Genomic DNA, 12,403 nt, shown 5'->3' with positions numbered 1-12,403 from the left:
ACTAACCTGTCAACCAGTCGACTGCTTTGACTCCAGGGGAGGTCAATGGGTTTGGCTCGAGACCTGGGGACTCGAGACCTGGTTCCAACCCAACTAGCACACACAGCTTCACCAACAGGCCTTCCGCTTGGATTTTGAGACAGGGTGTCCCAAATTTGAACTCGGTGAAGGTGGGAGCCCTCTTGGCCTGGGGTCTCAAAACCGCGGTTCCGTGGCCTGCCACTAGTTGTCCAAAGGGTGTGGCCCCCGACAGCCTATGTCAGATGATCAGTATCTGTAAATTTGTACACATGGATAAATAGCTTGACTGTAGTGATGGGAAGGTGAGTGCTTCATGACACAGTATTGAAGGGCTGATGGGGTTTCATGAAACAGTGTCCTGATTTTCTGAGGCCACCAGATGGCACTGTCTGCTGTAAAATGTTTGTACTTGTACAACTGTTTCAATGAAACCGCACATCATTTATAATCCAAGAGCGCCATCTCGTGGCCTCTGAAAATTAGGACACTGTTTCATCCAGCCTGCAACACTGTTTCATGATACCTCATCTGCAATTTAGTCCTACATTACTGGAGCAGATTCAGCACTAATAATACAGGGGAAAAAAAGACAAGATCCTTCACCCCCCCCAGTTTATGGCCGAGCCTCAGGATGGGCCAAAAAAAACGTAGTTGAAACTCGCATCATTATTTATCATTTAAATTGAGGTATGGCATTTGTGTGCTCCAGGGCATGAGGTAAACAACTTTGATCTCCCAATAGCCTTCCAGTCTTTTTTTTTCCGATCTTTGGTCTTATGGACCGACTGGAATCATGACTTCTAGTTGTCAGCAAGTATTTTCATGATCTTAATGAAAACATAGATTTTTTTTTTTTAATTTTCTTTCAAGTGTACATGTGTTTGTTTTTTCATTATGGTTGACTTGTGTAATGAGAGTCATGAAACTTGCAAGTGCATGTGTCTATTTATAACATCTTTAATTTTGTCGCAAGGACTTAACATCGAGTTCACGATGAGCTTTGCTGCCTTTTTCTTTAATTGCTAAATTAAGCAATGTGGGATGATTCTCCAAACACTTGTAATACAGTGTGCCTGAGAACATTGACCTGCAGCCTCACTCTCTTTTCTTTGTTGTCTTAGCACACACACCATCTTCACCATATTTATTTAAAGACCACTTGCCCTGCAGTGGTCAGTGGTGCGGTGGTCAGGCCAGCAATGTTGTGTGGTTTGGAAACAGTTGCACTGAGGAAAAGACAGGAGGCAGAGCTTGAGGTAGCAGAGATGAAGATGCTGAGGTTCTCTTTTGGAGTGAGCAGGATGGATAGGATCAGGAAGCAGTAGATCAGAGGGACAACACATGTCCGGTGTTTAGGAGACAAAGTCGGAGAGGTTAGATGCAGATGGTTTGGACATGTACAGAGAGACAACCAGTACATTGGTAGGAAGATGTTGAGGTTGGAACTGTCAGGCAGAAGGTGGAGAGGAAGGCCAAAGAGGAGATTTATGGAGGTGGTGAAGGAGCACATGAGGTTTGTAGGTTTGAGAGAAGAGGAAGCAGAGGACAGGGTCAGATGGAGGAAGATGATCCACTGTGGCCACCCCTGAAGGGAGAAGCCAAAAGGAAAAGAAGATTTGCCCAGCAGTCATGGTCACTTTTTTGCATAATCTACTTGTAGGATCCCATGTGCGCATCACAGAGGTCCCAAAAACTGTTGAGTCTCCAGTGTTTACAGAAATATGCACATGGTTGAATGAACTTGTGAGGACATTTTCTGTTTAAAAAAAAAAGAAAACAGGCAGAGAGAGAGAGAGACATAAAGCAGGATGATTAAGTGAAAAACAAGTTTGTGAAACTGTATGTTTGATGGGTGTCACTGAGCTTTTGTATAGGCGAACACGTGGAAATGTTTTTAATTAGCGTCGGCTCTTATGCATCATATATTTTGAGGCAAACAGAGAACAGAATAATGTAAGTCCTTATGCAGCCTCAAACCTTGTTATATATAGGGGTAGCATGCCAAAGAGCAAGCCCACTGATGCGGCAGTAAGTCTGCCTTCTAACCCAGCGACAGTGGTCACTTCCACTTCTCCTCCCATCTGGAAGGTGAACCTTTGTGCTTCACTCAGTTCTACTTTACCTAACATCCAGCTTCTCTGGCACTCAACACTTGAACACTCGTGACATCCCATGGATGTCAGTTCCTGTCTGTCCTTTATTCACATCAAATGTTGACCATCCCGCTTATGACGTCATTTGTAACGGAGACTTGTCCTTGCAGCGGAAAATGCTCATGTCCCTTACCCTCAAAGAGCAACCCTGCGGGGTGTCACTGCTTCACATAGTGGAACAAAATTGTTGAGCTCCCACAGGTTGACGCAACTCATTTTGAATTGGAAAAATGGCTGCATAAAAAAATCTATTGATTTTTTTCCTTGGAAAAAGATTTGCCTCGTGTCCAGCAGCAATTCTGCCATTATCTATATATAGCAAGGAATTCCATCCACGATGCATCATGATATCTGTGTCTCATCAGAAATTCATTGACCGCATTGTCGCCGTCTAAGAGGAAAGACCAAACTTCGCCAATCCATCTCACATGAATGAGAACCAAAGAAAAATAAATACTTGACACTGGCTGTCCTTTACTTTCGAGAATAACCAGACTAACTAATGTAGGCACTTTGCGCGATTCACCTCCAGGACAAGGGGTGGCGCCTTGAGCTCTTGATTCCGTTTTGATGTCTGATATGATATATTTGTACATCAGATGCTTAAAGTCTGACATGTGTGAGCCGCGACTTGCTTAGTAACTTTGACCTAGCATCAGTCTGCAGGTATTGATCAAATGTGAGACGGTGTTCTGCTGTCGGGACAGGAGTGCTTGTGTCCAGGTTGCTGTCGGCTGTGGGGGCCTCACTGTTAAATCTGCGGGTTGGATCAACCTCCTACACAGTCAGGGATTCAAAAGTCAGCACTGGAATCCTGTCTAGGTAATTGGTCTCAACCTGTACAAGCCACAAGGGGGGTGGTGGGTCATCTGGGCAAATGAGTTGTGGAGTGGGATGTTATCAAGGCATGCTTTGTCCCAAGGGGCACCAGGCTCTCATGACTGGTGCAGCAGAGGGGGGCGGGTGGTGTGGCAGCTCAAAGCCCCCAGCTATGCCACGACCCCCTTCCCCACTCACACACAAGTCCTGTACCGCCATGTTTCCCAGGAGGGCAACGGAGGGAAAATGAAGGCATGTTGAGCGACAAGCAACGGTGCACTTCAAGAATGAGAGGCACGTCCTGAAGTTACTGTTCACCTTTCAACAATGAACAACATCACAGCAGGAATTTTATCATCCACTTAGTCTTACCATTCAGTTTTGTCGTTAGCCTCGGAACATAAACTGTACTCGTGACTGACTGTTGGTTTCTGAAAAGTCATAGCTATATTTTGCTAGTATTTAACAATAACACAATAAATACCTTCAGCCACAGAAGGAAATGGATAAAACCTAAATACACAGAACAGTTGCTGAATTTATATTTTTGTTTCATGAGGTTTGTGTGCTAGTTGCATATAGAGATTTATGTGGACCCTTTTCTTGTCAAATGAATAAATACTAACATGTTTACATTCCGATGTTCACAATCAAACAATATTTTTACATCCATAAGAGGATTACTCTTTTAATATTTCCATTCCTTAAATCTTTTTCTAAAAGAAGATAACATAATGGACAGTTTTACCAATCTGGATTAACAAGTCATCATCATAATAGTTTGAAACACAAGCAGACTTTATCCTCTTTCTGTTGGAAAACATGGCTCCTCCTTTTCAGTTCTAGTGTGGTTACCTCTGACCACATGGTTCTCCTGGCTGGCGTGCTGTTTCTAAAACTCTCACCCTTGTCACAGCAGCTCAGACATGACTCTGCTTCACCATGGGACCTCCGTAATGAGGGCTCTGACCTCTGCTGGATTAATTAACTCAAGCCCTTCCCTCACTCAACGAGGCGTGTCCAGCTATGAATTAAACCGGCTGCTTTTTTTTTTAGCCACAAATAACGCTGTTCTGTCTGCAGCATCCTAATCTGCATGTCACTGATCAGATCATTCATGGATGCGTGCATGCGGGCTCCACTCAAATGCATGTATCAGACCCGACCTGCCTCTCCTGGTGGGCGGATCCCGTCAGACCATAGGATCTCAGGCGGCAGCAGAAGCTCCCGTCCTACTCAGTCTGCCTCAGCCCGTCTGTCTGCCCTCTTGTGCGGAGCTCTCTACTGTCTAACACCCTCCAGGATTTATTTGCACGACCCACGCTCGCAGACAAAATTACATCCCGCTGGACTGAAGAGTTTGCTCTTGCCTAAGAAAATCAGACGCATTCAAAGTGAGGAAGAAAGCTTGCAACTCTCAGTCTTTATTTTCCCTAAGGATACTAGAACAGCTGCTGAGGTAAGACAGAGATTTGAGTTATCTTTCATAGGGCATATTTTTGTTCGGCTGCATTTGCCAAAGATGAGGTTGGAAATGTATTTGGACATAAAATAGCTATGTTGTTTTTCTTGGAAATGTCACTGATCTATCTATCTGTCTATCCATCTATCTATATATATATATATAGGTTTTCATCGGGGGGAGAAGTTGGAGAGAAGATGATTATTCAAGTCAGTACAGGCAAGAAACAATGTATGTGTCAATGAGTGTGAGAAGGAAGAGTGAAGAAGAAGGAAAGAGAGGTGAGTCTTTGGGTCCAATCATAATGGGTAGTGATGAATGAGGGGACAACAGAGTAAGGAGAGGCATGGATGGACACAACTTTGTGAGTTGCAGCAAGAGTGAGACCAAAACGTAAGAGGACAATCACTGCCTGGCCAGCAGCATTTTCTGGTTTTGTTACATGGGGTTAGAGGTGGGGTTGACCCTGCACGGGTCACCAGTCCATTGTGTCAAGGCAGTCTAGCACTGAATCACACTCACACCTATGAACTACATCCTCTTTATTGATTTTCTCGATGTCTTTGGACTGTGGGAGTAAACCAGAGTGCCTGGAAGAACTAATGCAAGCTAGTGGAGAGGTCTTCTCCTAAGCCGACGTTGCTTTGAGCTGGATTTGGACCTTCTTTCGGGGTGAGCCTATCGGTATACTGTCATGTCATGAGGTTAAGAATGAGAGCTAATGGTGGACCACAATCGCTGCATGGTGCACAATAGCACATATCCACATTGTGATATGAGTAGTGTCTGTCTATGAAAGTTTGTATCGTGTCATCCTCAGGTTACCCTTGACTAGCGCAGGTTGTGTTGTAAATCTGACACAGTGGTTGGTGAGGAATAAAAGCAAGCTGGAATAACATTGTCGTAAGCCTCTGGCATCTCTGTGCTTGTCCATGCTGGATCTTTGCACACCTTTTGAGGTAGACTTCACTTTTCCCGCTCCATTCCTTCCTTTGTGTATCTTTAGTGTGGCTTTAAACCTGCTGACCCTTTTTCCTGTGCCACTTTGGGTTCTTGCTAACGTTCCGCTGCACACACATAGACAAGTAGACATCAGCGGTAGATGTAGAGATGGAGGAAGACCTCCAGCGTTTTGCATGCATTGGCTGTCCTGCTTTGCTGTCTAATTTAAAGCCCGCCCTCTCTGTGTTCTGCCCAGTGTGTGTGTGAGATTGTGTGTACGCTCTGTGTTCCTGTCACAGCACATTGCCAATGGTTGGTTGGCCAAGTGCTGCTGCTGCACATTAAGATGAGAAAGTGTTCCGCTAACATGTGTGTAGATAAGATTGTACAGTGTGTGTGTTGCATTCATAGATCTCTCCATCCATTTTCTGGTTAAAGGGCACATCATTACTCACATGCACGCGCCGCCCTGAGATACGGTTGACTCGCGTTAATGTACAGATCCGTGCACGGATGGGTTATTTACGCTCCGGTTTGTGCTAGTTTGTGTGTCTGTGTGTGTTGTTCCTGGAGGTCCTGGAAGTGACTCACACCAGCTCCGATGTTTGTGGCTCTCCGAGTGTCAAAATGCTGTGATGACCTGGCAAGTGAGCGTGTGTTGGGCGGGACTTTTGATGACATAAAAAAAACAGAAGTAGTCGGTCCAACCACTGTTCATTTAACCGTTTTGATGTATGTATTCTTTGCCTTGGATCAACAACAAGTGGAGCTGTTACTTCCGGTTTTGAGTCTCAATTTAAAAATATTATAGTATCATTAAAAACCAAAGGTTCAAGTGACATTTGTTCAGGTTTAATTGACATTCAACCGGTTGCGCTATTTCACTCTGAGCATTGTAGAGATTAACTTGATGTTAGTTGAATCTCAGGTGTCGCACCTTTTTCAAATAAAATCTGCACCATTCTTGTATCCAGGCTATTATTTCACAGTTGCACAGGCTGTGATTTTTGGCTTAAAAGCTGCTGAATTGACTTCAAGTCAGTAAATTGTTTTCAATCATATTGTTCATATCATCCTTGAATTGTATCGGGAACCTCAACCTCTATCGAATTAGTAGTGAAAATGAATGAATCGTTTCACCCCTATTGCTCTCCCTACTCCCAACAATCATCTTCAAGATCTGGTATCTCCTCCTCCAGCACGCTTCGTCCAACATGGCAGCTCCATCTCTTCTCTCACGACATGAACATTTCTGAGGCGTGTAACAAGTGGAATGTGAGCTGTGCTGATATTGCTGATATGGAACAGCATGAATCTTTTCAACGCCAGTCTTTTCCGACTAAATGCCTTGTAGTGTCCAGCACTGTGCTGAATAACTTCTGGCTTCTTCTCCAGCATTCGTAGTTGGAAGAGAATGCTTCATTCATCAAAGGAACAGCGGAGTGGCAACTAAGTAGCTTTAGGGCTTATTAGCTCTGCTGTGGGAGGGCGAGGGACTCCCTAAACTGTGTGTCTGTGTCACTCAAAATAAGCCAAAAAGAAGGCCAACGTCACCAGAGTGCTACAGATGAGCAAACGTTCAGGGATGCTCCTACTGATCTCATTCTGTGTCGACACACCACCACGTCTCCGTGCTGTCCTGAAGTTGGAGGTGTGTTCCTCCCAGCCAGAGGTGGAGTTCACACTGGGACAGAGGTGTTCGCAGAGAACATCTGCTCGTTTTCTCATGCAGGCTAAAAATAAATATTAAAATGCCAGATGGAGTACTTCCCGGCAGTTTCGCTGGGCTGATCAAGATGAGAGAGTTGAGTCAGGCGCATGTGCAGGTAGCCAAGATCAGCAAGAGATAAATCAAAACACAGGCGGATGCAACTTAAGGGGCAACAATGACTCGGTCCATCCTCACATTGTTGGATCCCCACTTCTGCCTCTCAGAAGGTTCCTGGCATTGACGCACAGGAAAAAACACGAGAGCAGAGCTGCAGGGAATGAGGGACTTCCTTCATGGAACCTTTTCAGTCCCACTGCAGTTCACAACTCAGAGCTCATGGAAGTTTCGCCCATAAGCACAATGTGGTGTTTACACACCCCAGAGTTGTGTTGGTAGGTTGTGTTTTGACACTGGAATGGAGCATTGGTCTTCTGACACAGAGGCCTGGGGTGAAACCCTCAGTCATCCTTTTATTACTTTCTTCTGATAATTTTTATGCACACAGTAGATGCTGATGCCAGACTGAGTCGTTTTGTTGTTCAGACTGAAATACCTCAAACTCACACACCCGCACACACATCGGATGAACCTCACTGTGGTTAGACTACAGAAGGGCTGTGACTAGCTCATTTTGTTGTCCGACTGTAGCTGTCTTTGAAGTGTTTTTAACTCATGTCCACTGAGTAAATTAAAATTAAATATGAGGGCAACGCTGGTGATTGATGTGACAGTCGGACACTCTCCGTGTGATAAAGGATGTAATGCGTATTAAGGCCCCATCCACACAAAGCCGCACATTTTCTTATCCGATCATTTTGTGTGCTGTTTTTGAATAAGTGCTCCGTGAAGATGGAGCCATTTCTGCTGTCCACACGGACGCACTGATATGATCTCAGCTGACCCTCATTGTACAAATAATATCTCAGTGCTACCTTTTTCATCACGTCTATCAGTAGTCAGAGTGAAAGTCAGTGAGTTCAGCGTTTGACATTGTCATGACCTAATCTAAACTAATCTAAACGTGTTTTATTATTGATCACTGTAGAGTCATTCACTGGAAGGAAAGTTTTGTTCCCCCAAGGAGGTAATACTCATCACGTTCTTCCCTTGCTTTGATCAGATTTTTCTGTTCATGGAATGGTGTGCGTCTCTACACTGATCACATGTTGATGCTGCAGAGTAAACTGCGATTGATGAAAGTTTGATATAAATATTATTGTTTACTTTGCTGCACGGATGGACTTCAAGTTTTTTTAAATATTAAATAGTAATGTCGTGTTTTATTTAGTTTTACACAAACAAATGAAGGACTCAACATTTCCTGTGTACTTCAATATTTAATGCATTTTAAAGGTGGTCTTCACACCTATTTCTATTTTTTGTATTCAGTTGTTACCCCACATTTAATTAAAAAAAAAGAGAAATAAAAATAAAACTGTTGTTTGAGGTCTATGTCGCAGAACCTGGAAGGATTTGAAGATCAAAACTTCAATATAACTGGGCCATTATAACTGGGTTCCAGTTTGGTTAATAGTCCTGGTGGTTGTATGTCCAGCACAATAAAACTATCTTTTTTGTTAAACATGAATGTAAAGTAATGCAAAATATTGGGATACCTGTTGCCTTGAAGGCTGTGTATCAGGATGCACATATACACTATACAAATCATATTGTGACTCCTGTATTGAGATGCGTATTGCATCGTGAGATTGTTTGCAATACGGATCCCTAGTTCTTTTGTGGTACTAATGATTTGTCTTTGTTTGGACCAGGCCTGTATTCACCTTCCTTAGCTTGACCACATCAGACCAATGGTAACCAAAGGAAGCTCTCATGGTAGTAGACAGGCCGTCATAATGTTATTTATTGGTGAGTCTTTCTAGTGTGTTTTCATGTTCCCAAGTGTCATCTACATCTGCAGATCTGCTCTGTGCTTCTCCTGTGAAGGCGCCACATCAGGGTTAAAACTAGATGCTATCAATTACATTCCTGGCCACACAAGTACACTCCTTATCTCATGACCACTGGCAACTCTCTGACAATCTGTGCGGCTGTAGAGTAGATTTTTCATTTCCTCGTATGTGTGAAGAAATGACTGTTTAGAAAGGGTGAAATGAGTGTGCTGTGAAGGTAAATGAATTATTACTGCATTTGTCAGGTCAAAAAGGCAAAACAAAAATGACAAAGTACAGCAAATGAAAAAAGTCAGACGCTCTCTCACGTGGTTTTCGCCTGCATACCGAGGTTTCCTTGCCACTTAACACACACGCAGATGAATCAAAACCTTGATCAAAGAACGATGGATGGACGATTAGCCTTCTGATGTTCCTCCTCCAATGACTCGAATGGAGCTCCGGAATGTAGATCTACAGATGAATGCCTCGGCTTTTGTCTCCAGACGTGTGTGTGTTTGTGTGTTTTGTCCATGATTGTGCGCCTTTTTCATGTTCTGCAGTCAGAGGTTTTTCCCGTGAGAGTGTTTGGCCTCAGCGGCTGCCCAAGCAGAACTAAACCAGCCTTGAACTCTGTCTTCTCTTCCACCTGCAGGTTCATCTTATCACTTCATTGCAGCTTCTTTTTTGGGGCGGCAGAATACACTGGCGCCACCACCTGTCTGCTTAGAGTAGTGTTGTCAGAGCTTTGGAAGGAGCTGCAAGAACTTCCAGAGCTGGCGATGTCTGATAGAGGCTTGGTTACTGCGTTTTGTCCTCATGGAATGACGTGTGACTCTCAATGTCAGCGCTCTCTCACCAGGACTCCATCTTGTAAGGCTGACCAGTAAGAAGGACCAAGACAGATGTGCACTGTGCTGTGTCATCCATCAGTCCGTCCTCCACCCTGGAAACAGACTTTGACAACACAACTCTGCCGAGCTTTAGTAGTCTGTGAGATTTGATAACTGAAGACAAAAAAACACCACATGAAATACTAGTAGTAACATGAGAACAGTGTTTCTTAAATGCCTCTTTATTCACCTGTGGAAGAGGAGGACTTATCGCTCAGGCGTTGTGTTGGTGGAGTCAGAGCTACTCGCCCGTCTGGAAGCTCAGTCTCTAGTTTGCCGGCGGAAGATGTAAACTGGTGTCTCATTATCTCTGAAAGAGCCCTGTCTGGTGGAGAAGCGGCATCATACTCTGGACTGGGAAACACGAGAGGCTCGTGGGAGCGTGGCGAGGGAACCGGGGTGACGGTGTCGCTGTGACACAATCAGGCTAGATTTCAGCGCCGGGTAGTCATGAATGATTTCAACCAGCAGCATCGCTCAGGCCTTTCCCGACTGTCAATCTGGAAATGCATTTGCACTCCCTTTTATTTGTCTCACGAGTGGTTGTCCGTGTGTATGTGATAGACAGGTGACCGTTCCTGACTGGCCCCCACCTCTCACCCCAACAGTGATGATCATGATGCACACTGCATCTGGAGAGTTCCAACCTCCATTTCCTCGGTTTGCCGCTCTGCCCGGTAACCTGCAGGTGGACCAATCAGAGAGGAACTACAAATCTCGAGCGTCATAGTGCTGCCAAGCACTTACGCCAGATGTTTATTGTAGCAGATGATGAAAGGGAGAGAGATGTTGGATTTCCTCTCAGCATGTGGGACAGGTGAAAGAGAGAGGACGTCAGTTTAGCATTCCGGGGAGCCTTTCTTCTCTGCTATCTGTCTTCACCGCCTTCCAAACAGATCTTTCAGCGCAGGATTTCTCAAACTGTTTTTGGATGCAGCAAATCAGATAAGGAGAGAGGAGGAGGAGAGGATGACGTAGAGATGCAGCGCTTCCTCACAGATACTTTGAGCGTGATAATTGAAACTTGTGAGTGAAAACCCAGTTAACACATCAGTCTGGAACACATACTCTCCCTTAATGAAACGCCTCCGTGTCATAAGTGAAGCCTGGTGGTCAACTTAGTTCCCTGCTGCGTTCCACTCTGGTTGGCGGCAACATTTACACTGGGAAGAGACTTGATATCCTGTTCAAATTATCCTGCATGGTCAGCTGTCGCTGTCAATTACTTCGCCAGTGTGAAAAATAGTCTGGGGGCAGCAGAACTGACAAGTCTTGCAGGACTCTGGTCAAAGTGAAGTCTTAGCTTTGACTCATTCAGCCATGCACATTTGATGAGGTCTACCAACAGTGTCTTTTAATCCTGGTACTTCAGTTTGCTACAACCAGTTCTGGATGTTTGTAATGATGTCGGTCACCTTGTGTCCTCCAATTTTGGAGCTAAACTGTGAGACATCACACAGACCTTTTCCCTCCCAAGTTCACTGCTGCCCTAAATTTCGTTTAGTGTCTGCATAGCAATACATGACACCTTTGCTTTCCATTGTGATCATTCAGTGTTAATATGTGTTAGTGATTTAACTTGTGCCAAGTTGGTTGACTTAGTTACTCCTGGTGTCTTATCAACTGTCTGATTTGACTTTTATTATCATGTCCTTGGTGATCCAATTCATATTCACTATATAAATGAATGTCATTATACCACTACAATCCTGTGTTATTGATAAACACAAACCAGTTTTTATTGTATTTGGGGGTCTATTACATCATGGGGTTTCTTTATATGGGGAGTTTGTCTCCTCTTCATGTGGGCACTCTGGTTTCCTCCCACGACCTAACTACAGGTTAACTGCTGACTCAAACGTTTCCTTAGGCTCGACCGATGTTGGTGTGTTTGTCTGCCGAGCTCTATCCCATGATGGACCGATCGACCTGCCTCGTGTGTCCAAGCATCAGTGACCCTGTAATGGAAATATGACGAATGACTTAACCGTTGCCTTGAACGCATCATTGAACTGTCTTTATTTTCATATCCTTCCTATTTAGGGTGGTTTGGTTGCAGCAGACAAAATGCACCCTCCCTGTCTTAATTGACTGCAGTGGACAGTGTGTGTGTGTGTGTGTGTGTGTTGCTGGCTCCGAGGTCTTCTGTGTTAAGCCCTGATCTTACATTTGGATCTTCATTTGCTGACACTCCCTACCATTCCGCTGTAGGCCAGTATTGAACGGTAATGTGAAAACTCAAAACACATCTTGCTGTTTCTGTGTGGTGAAAAGCTCGCTGACGTCAAGACACAAATCTAGCTGGCTTCCCATTGTGTGGTCTCACGGAGAACAGCTAAGGGGCGAGCGTAGCTGTGCCTGCCAATGGCTTGAGCTCCAGTGACCCGCTCAAGTTTTTTTTTTTTTTCTGTGTCACAATGCCACCGCTGCGCATTGTCTGTGCCCGAGTAAGCCGCTTCAAATCCCTGGATGCGATGCAGCAATTTGGCCGTTACCCAGAGTCCCAGATT

At 44.5% G+C, this 12,403-nt stretch overlaps 1 protein-coding gene across 6 annotated transcripts in view; it reads left to right on the top strand.

Annotated features, from left to right (window-relative positions):
* Window positions 1–12,403, top strand: part of kank4 (KN motif and ankyrin repeat domains 4) — a 67,213-nt gene that overhangs the window by 1,191 nt on the left and 53,619 nt on the right. The window contains exons 1-2 of one of the 6 annotated variants that reach the window (XM_053873211.1): window positions 4,239–4,452; window positions 4,622–4,736. The exons of 3 other annotated variants lie outside the window; for them this stretch is intronic. The gene's annotated coding sequence lies outside the window, so the exon portion shown is untranslated. Of the gene's footprint in view, window positions 1–4,238; window positions 4,453–4,621; window positions 4,737–4,775; window positions 5,128–12,403 lie in introns of those variants that run through there. 2 more of the 6 variants (XM_053873203.1, XM_053873228.1) reach the window with 2 other exon arrangements.

The sequence above is a fragment of the Synchiropus splendidus genome, chromosome 1 (assembly GCF_027744825.2).
Source record: "Synchiropus splendidus isolate RoL2022-P1 chromosome 1, RoL_Sspl_1.0, whole genome shotgun sequence".
Lineage (NCBI taxonomy): Eukaryota > Metazoa > Chordata > Actinopteri > Syngnathiformes > Callionymidae > Synchiropus > Synchiropus splendidus.
This window is presented reverse-complemented; position numbering and strand designations above follow the sequence as displayed.